We start from the raw sequence: 8,668 nt of genomic DNA, 5'->3' as shown, positions 1-8,668 counted from the left end.
GGAAGGAAAGAAGTCTCTTAGCCCTTCCTCTTCTTCCTTATCACCATCCCTAGCGCCTGGAATGTTGGTCTAGCAGTATGCTAGATTCTGGGACTCTGGGACACATAATTTCCCTACAGCACCTGATGCCCACATTAAGGACATCGGGGGCTCTGATGAAATTACATTTCCCAGAGTCCTTGACACCTGTAACACTTCCCTAGCAGGGAGAAGGAGAGGTCACTGCTAAAACCACAACAACCAATCAGAGTGCCCTGCGTTTGAGGGTTCCCCAGCCCTTCAGAATAGATTTTCTAGGGGTACTGACTCTCTTCCCCCACCATTAGTGCATGCTTCCACTGGAGCAACAGCACCAAAAAGGACCAACTGGATTCCACCCATTTCTTTGATGTGCTGCAAGGATCTTTGTTAGATGGGATGTAGAATCGTGTAGCCTTCTTCAGAGGCTCTGCTTGGAGTGCCTCCACCAAATTAAGTGAAGCAGGCAACCCCCAGTGCCTTTTCAGAGGACCTTTTCAATAGTGACAACCCTAAGTTATGGAAAAATGTTCCCCAAGAGGTTCACTTGACAACATATGCGATATTTTGGGTGCATAAGAACACAAGGAGAGCCTGCTGGACCAAGCCAATCTAGTCCAGCATCCTGTTCTCAGTGTGGTCACCCATATGCATGTGGGAAACCCACAAGCAGGGCCTGAGCCCAACAGCACTCTGCCCACCTACGATTGCCAGCAACTGGTATTCCAGGAGCATTGCTGCCTCTGAACGTGGAGGTAGAACATAGCTATCATGGTTGTGCCAGAAGAAGACTTTTTGTTTGTTTATTCAAGCCTCTTAGATGACTTATTTTGAAATAGTTGGTGTCCTTAGTTTCTAATAACTTTTAAAATGTTTTATATTGACCAGACAATTTATGAGGAAATGCATCAGTTCCGTTAATGGCTTCAGTTGCAATATGATGTTCATCTTGTGCTGTTATGTTCTTTTGCTTAATTCAGCGGATTGCTTAACTGCAGGATACAATGACTGGCTTATAAACAATTAATTTAAAAAGCGGGAATCTCATGTTCATGCTTATTTATTTATTTGATCGTCTGACTTTGGAGTCTTTAGGATGCAGCAGAGATGTGCTTTAATCTTTTCATTCTTTACCCCAAAGGCTAAATGCATACATTTTAAAATAAAACAAAGGAGACCAAAGACACATACAATTCCCACAAGACCTCCAATGCTAAGATTTGAGAAACCCTCAACTATCATATACGTAAGTTGAGAAAGAGAAGCCAAGCTAGTACATAAGACTTAGACACTGAAATCTAGCCTTGCCGTGCCTTTTCAGTTAATTTCAGATCCCTTCAGGTCCCAGATGCAGAACAAATACTGTTAAACACAGGAAGAAACAAAGATTGATTGATATTCTGTGTTCTTTTTTTTTATCAGGTTGCTGAGGGAATGTTCAAAGCTTGATGTTCTTCAGGCACTGAATCCAAATGCAAACATGACTATTCTCAATGGAAATGCGGAGTCTAGTGCTGCCTTCTGCCTGTGGATGCTACTTGCACAAAAGACTCCAACTGCATTGTGCTGGAAGTGATCTAAGTGAGCCTTGGGACACCGGGAGTTGCGGTCTTGCCTCAGCTTCCATGCAGCACTTGGACCCCTTGCGGTAAGAATGATTTACTCATCACAAAATTGTTTACATTGTCAAAATCAGTGGACTAGACCTTTTCCGCGTCTGAGGTAAACAAGAATGGTTGAAATATTTCATAAAGTAAACTTTCAGAGGTAGTTATATTACTGTTTGGAATGATTTAATATTTCTTTTTTTAAAAAAAAAACACACCCACTCCCTGCCTCACCCAGCATCAGTACAAGACTTTTGGAAAGCATGTTAGGGCAGGTCTATTCCAATGAAGGGGGATGCGGGTGGCGCTGTGGGTTAAACCACAGAGCCTAAGACTTGCTGATCAGAAGGTTGGCGGTTCGAATCCCCACGACGGAGTGACCTCCCGTTCCTCAGTCCCTGCTGCTGCCCATCCAGCAGTTCGAAAGCACGTAGATAGGTACAAGTAGATAAATAGGTACCACTCCGGTGGGAAGGTAAACGGCATTTCCATGCGCTGCTCTGGTTCGCCAGAAGCCGCTTAGTCATGCTGGTCACATGACCCGGAAGCTGTATGCCGGCTCCCTCGGCCAATAAAGTGAGATGAGCGCCACAACCCCAGAGTCAGCCACGACTGGACCTAATGGTCAGGGGTCCCTTTACCTTTACCTTTATTCCAATGAAAGCCATTTCATTCCTGGATAATGCCTGCATCATGAGGTGCCTTTCTGTAATGGAAGCAAAAGAAACAGCAAATATTGTACTGACCCAATCTGCCTTTGCCCCCTCAGTGTTTCATTACTGTTCTCTTCCATGAAATTAGTCTTCTACGCACTACTAGAGCTGGTGTCAGCACTTGGCATCCTGGGGCATCTGCTTATACCTGCCCTGTCCCTATTTCCCTTTTTTCTTTTCCTGCAAGCAGCACCAGGCAACTGGATCTAGCCATGCTTTAATTTCCCACAATGTTTCCTAGCACCACAGCCAGGGCCCACCACTCCCAAAGAGGAGACCCACCAATTTGCCTAGGAATGTCCACCCCTCAAACCCCCCAGCTGACCCTCCTCTCCATAAGTCTGGAAAAGAAGATGTAGCAGCAAGGAATGAAAGGAATTCTTAACCGGGAATTTCTATTCCCAGAGACTCCTGAAGGACAGCAGTGATACCTGAAGGTAAGCAATACCATTACATATGAACCAGTAAACAACTGGCAGAAAACTAGGGTTCTAATCTAGCCATATGCTTGAAGTCCTGCCTTTCCCCCTCTTAGTTTAAAATTCAGAGTGGAGGCAGGGAAGCAGAAGTAAGAAGGATCAAGGAGGAATGGAGAATTGTAGATCTGTTCTGACGGTCAGATTGTACTCTGGGAAATGATAAAGTAATCCACTGGGCACAAGTGCATCCAAGGAGCATTTCTGTCACATCTCTCTCTGACAGCTGCTTGAGAGAGACAATATGTATCACAGTGTCCACTATATTTGAGAAGAAGAAGACAAATTTCATTTAATTATTGATTAAAATTAAGTGAGTTGAAGAATAGACAGGCATTCCGACACTCATCTAATAATTCCAAACAAATACTAATGAACGAAAGGAAAGAGCTGCTTTATTTATAAATAACTATCCACATATTCTTAGAATATATAAAATAGGCACATTAGTGCAACAGATTCTAATCACTCCAAGGCGAAAAGAAGAAGAAAGCACTAAATCTTGTTGGTGTTTATCATGCAGCTTTTGCCTGTCAAGGACACTTGCCCCTGTTTGAGGCTCCCTATGATAAAGTCAGAGGTCTATCTCCAATGTTAGCCATGTTCAGAGCTGACCTATTGAAATAAATGGACATTATTTAGATCCATTCATTTCAATGGCTCTATGCTGAATATAACTTGCCTGGGCACAACTCAGATAGACTAGGGATTGACGGAAGCTGGATATGAATCTACTGGTATATTTCTGGTTCCTCTGCAAAAATTTCTGACTCTCAGCTATTTAAGAATAACAATTGCTGAAATGAAGAAAGGTAATAAGGAGCAGACGTGTGTGTGTGTGGGTTTCTCCTACAGATCAGTTTCATTTGTTGTGAGACATTATTGTTACATGCAGTGTTAGGTTAGGAAGAAGGGGAAAGAGGGGGAGGGGGAATGGTAAGTGGGGTGGAGTTGGGCGGTTATTCCTCCATTCTTCTATTTAGTGTATGTGTGGGGTTTTGTGTCATCGTTACTTGTATGGGTTCTCTTACTATTCGCTTGTTTTATTTTCTTGGTGGTTAGAGAGGTTGTGGGTGGCTTAGGCCGGGTGTGGTTGGTTGAGGAGCAGACTTTTTGCAAAAGGAGAACTGTGACTTCAGTTCAGTTCTGCTACAGAAAACCAATTCCTGTGCTTAGAATGTGCTCAGAGACACCCTTTGATACAATTCTCACTGTATTGTCAATGTTAACTAATGCATGCATAGGCAAACTAAGGCCCGGGGGCCAGATCTGGGCCAATCACCTTCTGAATCCAGCGTGCGGAAGGTCTGGGAATCAGCGTGTTTTTACATGAGTAGAATGTGTCCTTTTATTTAAAATGCATCTCTGGGTTATTTGTTGGGCATAGGAATTTATTTATTTTCATTTATTTATTTTCATTTATTTATTTATTTTCATTTATATTTTTTTCCAGAATATAGTCTGGCCCCCCACAAAGTCTGAGGGACAGTGGACCGCCCCCCTGCTGAAAAAGTTTGCTGACCCCTGAACTAATGCATCCCATCAGCACAAGGATGTTCCTGGGAGTTGGGGAATCCCTAGAACACATTTAAGCAGGGAGGAGAGGAAGAAATGACCTGAAATCCTTGTGTGGGTGGAACACTCACTTAGTGTTCCATGACTTATGCACCTGGCTCTGCTTGATGGATCTGGGGTTCTAGTAAACAACAACAACAACAACCACCCCAAGGTGGATCCAAGAAGCCCAAAGCCAGCCCACCCAACCATCCTAGATAAAGCTTCCCTTGGGGTTAGTTCACACATCGGTTTTGTGTATGTGTATGTGTGTGTGTGTGTGTGTGTGTGTGTATCGGTAAGCTTTTAAATCGTCTGTAGCAACTCCTCAAATATCACTGGATTAAGTCAGCCTAGCTGTGCAATGAGTGAGACGTCCAAAGTCTAGAGTTTGATCCTGAAGTGAAGAAGAAGATTAGCATTTTTCTACAGAGCACAATACAAATGGGATAGCTATCCGAAATACAATTCTTATTAATGAGGTCAGTCCATGTGTAAAGGGGTCATCAAGTATATAATAATATTTTCTCTATGAACTTTAAAGTGAGCAGCTTGTGCTTGTACTAATTTTTATTGATATGCAAGACTTTCTTCCCCCAACTCTGTTAAGCTCCTGTTAACACCCATGGCTTCCTGACCCACTAACTGTGAGATATATTGATCCTTTTTGTATTGTGATCTATTTTTTTAAAAGGCAATCTTCTTCAGAGGTTCAAGATTAAGCTCTAGACTTGCACGCCTCGCTAATCACACAGCTAGTCCAACTAAATCCGGTGAGATTTGTCAGAGTTGTAGAGTTTGCCTCAGATAAGCTTTGATTCAGACCCTTTGGCTGTTTCTGCCTGGAGCTTTTTTTCAGCGGCTTAATCAAACTCAAATGATCTCAGAAGCTCCCGCCAGTGGTACAGTTTAATGACTGCTCCATATTCTAAGGAGTTGTTCTGCTGCCTTAAGAGATCAACTAAAGGACAGGTTTCAGATTCAGAGTCTGCTGTATAAGCCTCCTACAGTTCTGGATGGGATTTTAATTGCAACCCTGCTTCCTTTAGAACTGGCAAAATAATGTCATCACAGCTGTAGGGCAAGAAGAGGAGAAGCAAAAATATTGGCTGGATATTCGCTTTCCTGTAGCGAGAGAGACTTATTTCATATCTTCCTTTTTATAAATTGGTAGATATCGGGCCTTTGTACCTTTCAGACATTCCCTCATGGTATGAATTGAGCCACATTCACACCACATAGTTAAAGCACTATGAGATTACTTTAAACAGTCAGGGCTTCCCCCAAAGAATTCTGGTTAAATTTGGTTAAATTAATATAATATAATATAATTTAGATTTACATTAAATTAATTTCAGTTAAATTAATATAATATAATTTATATTTGCTTAATTTATATGTGTTCATAATTGCATAGAAATCATTAAAATGATTGCCAAGTACTTGCAGTTATATTATATATTTATTTGGCATTGCCTGACATTTTCAGAAGGTAAAATTAAAATTCTTTGGTTTTCTGAAAGCAGTTTATGTGCTTCTTCATCACACGTAGACTTACCAAGCTAAATGTTGTCCAGTCACACACAAAAAAAACCCCAGCAGATTTGAATTCCTCATACCCCAAAACATATTTTAAAGACCCCTCACCGAAGAAATGTGCAAAAATTAAGTTTCAGCTGCTAAAATGACACGTCCTTTTGCTGGGGGCTTGTTGTCATTTTAAAGTATTTGCATTTCTTTAGAAATGTCGAGGTTGGCCTAGGTTTAGACACAACTTAGCACTTTAACAGACAGCCAAAGTCCACTCCTCCTGCATTAGATCTCCAGGGAAACGGTCAGCCTCCTCATATACTTACTCAGCAGTACCTCTCAAGTCCAGAGAACATAATGTACAAATAAATTGCAGATAACAATTTCAGGTATTGATTTATGTTTTACTTTTTGCAGAATAAACCGATGTTAAGTAAACAACGTGGTATTTTTAGGCTTGGATGAAATGGAGCTACTTATCTCACAGGACAAAACATTTCTTTCAAGTGAAGGTTAAAAAGGACAAATGTTTCTGGAGAGAGAGTTAGCACAACTGTTGTCAAAGCTTCTTTTCAAATAGACAACACGGTGGCAGTTGCTCAGCCCTCCTAAAAATCAGTAAGACTTTTCATTATAAGGATTGGGGTGATTACAGTTCTTATTATTATTATCTCAAAGCAGATTTCTCTCTCTCTCTTTGCCCATCTCATAGACTTCTCCTGTATCCTCCCAGCAGCAGCTCCCGCTGTCTCTGCGCCATGTGCAATATCTATGCAATGACTCTGACCCCTGAGGATCCTTGACACAACCTTTTGAGTGATGGATCCACATTGATAGAGGGCCCTAGAGAACCCTGGCTTATTCATGGGCTGACGTAGCAAAGGGTCAGAGTTGTGAGCGCTTGTCTTCTTTAGACATAGCATACCAATTAAATCCATTTCTGTATTACCAGAAGAGAATAATTTGCATGCAAGTGGTAAGAAATCTAGTTTGGCGACAAGACTCACATGCTTTTTTTAGAAATGTGCTCTCCATCCTAGAAAAAAAAAAGCAGAAGAAATTAAACATGGGGGAAGAAGATTGACCTTTGCGGGTCAATTTTTAACCTAGTAAAAGTGCATAAATCTTTCTTTGCAACAGAAAGGGAGAAACTACACTAAAATGTATAAAATTCCAAGTTGTCCATTATTATGGTATTAAATCACAGAATATAAATTATCATTCTTAATTACTCACCCTTTATCCAATGGTCCCAGGGCAGGTTACATTTTTTTAAAAAAAATAATCATTAATATGAAAACACAATATTAAGAACAGATTAAACCAATTTAACTTAATAATAAAAATAAATAAATAAATGACCCCAACAGGAATAACAGATGTTGAAAAACCTCTGTGCTCCTTGTTAGAAATAGCTTGTTGAGTGGGTTTCTGTTGCTCACGAAGAGGGAGAAGGCCAAGGCGATCCCCCAGGGGATTGGTGGTGGGACAACGATGAGTGGGCAGAGGGAGAAGAGGGAGCAGACTGGGAGGAGGTGGTGTTGGAAGCTGAAGAGGTAGCAGGGTTTCGTGAGCAGCAAGAGACAGCAGCAGAGAGCAGTCCAGAATCAGAGGCAGAAATGGAGGCTGGAGAGGTTGGGGGGGGGGGAGAGGCAGAGATGAGGCAGGCTGCTGAAGAAGCCAGGGGGTCTCCCACTCCTACTGTGTCCAGCTCTCCTCCTTGCTGGTCTCCCAGGACCAGTAGAGGTATAAAGAGGGCAAGGCAAAGACAGAGAAGGCATCAGAGTCTCAGATTGCTTGGGAAGGAACTGGGGAAGGAGGAGACTCAGGTAGCTGTGAGAAGGCAGGGACCTTTAGTCCTTGCAGCTGCCTCACTGGGGCAAGACCTACTGTGCTCACAAGGGATGGCCTCCTGAGCTATTCCCATTTCTTTGAAAAAAGAGAGTTAACTTCATTGACACCGTGTGAATTATTGCTGACCTGCTCCTGACACTCACCTTGACAGAAGCATGCAATTGCACTGGCAGGAGCGCTAGATTGGCTCCACTGGTGTGTTTGCATCATGCTACCCTCCTTGTCAATGGGACGCGGGTGGCGCTATGGGTAAAACCTCAGTGCCTAGGACTTGCTGATCGTAAGATCGGTGGTTCGAATCCCTGCGGCGGGGTGAGCTCCCGTCGTTCGGTCCCAGCTCCTGCCCACCTAGCAGTTCGAAAGCACCCTTAAGTGCAAGTAGATAAATAGGTACCGCTTTATAGCGGGAAGGTAACGGCGTTTCCGTGTGCGGCGCTGGTGCTGGCTCGCTAGTTGCAGCTTTGTCACGCTGGCCACGTAACCCGGAAGTGTCTTCGGACGGCACCAGCTCCCGGCCTCTTAAGCGAGATGAGCATGCAACCCTAGAGTCGGACACGATTGGCCCGTACGGGCAAGGGTACCTTTACCTTTACCTACCCTCCTTGTCACCTGACTCCACCTGACCAACCAGTAAGCAAGTGTAGTAGTTCCATCCCACCCCAATGGGCTGCTTCAGTTCCTTGCAGAGCTCAAGCAATTTGCTTTTTCAACGAGTGGCTGATCAGATGAAGCTGTATTCTACTGGCTTCATCAACCTCAGCATCACCCTCCCTTTCGCCAACTAATTACTAGGAGTGTTTTGCAGTCATTCTAACTCTGCTAACCCTCCCCTGTTCAAACCTCTCAATCTCACAACACTGGCTGAAATAATGTTTTAGCTGTAATTGTTTCTCGGTGTTTTTCACATTGCAAGCGA

General features: G+C 42.9%; 1 long non-coding RNA gene across 1 annotated transcript; it reads right to left on the bottom strand.

The window, feature by feature from the left end:
- Nucleotides 1–6,281: 6,281 nt before the first annotated feature.
- On the bottom strand, nt 6,282–8,668 carry LOC309362678. Its single transcript, XR_014165077.1, has 3 exons — nt 8,346–8,668; nt 7,896–7,963; nt 6,282–6,934 (listed from the first exon to the last, which is right to left on the bottom strand). It is a non-coding gene; the product is annotated as an uncharacterized lncRNA (long non-coding RNA).

The sequence above is a fragment of the Podarcis melisellensis genome, assembly GCF_964234715.1.
Source record: "Podarcis melisellensis genome assembly, chromosome: 2".
Classification (NCBI taxonomy): Eukaryota; Metazoa; Chordata; class Lepidosauria; order Squamata; family Lacertidae; genus Podarcis; species Podarcis melisellensis.
Note: the sequence above shows the minus strand (reverse complement) of the source record. Positions and strands in the feature narration are given on the sequence as shown.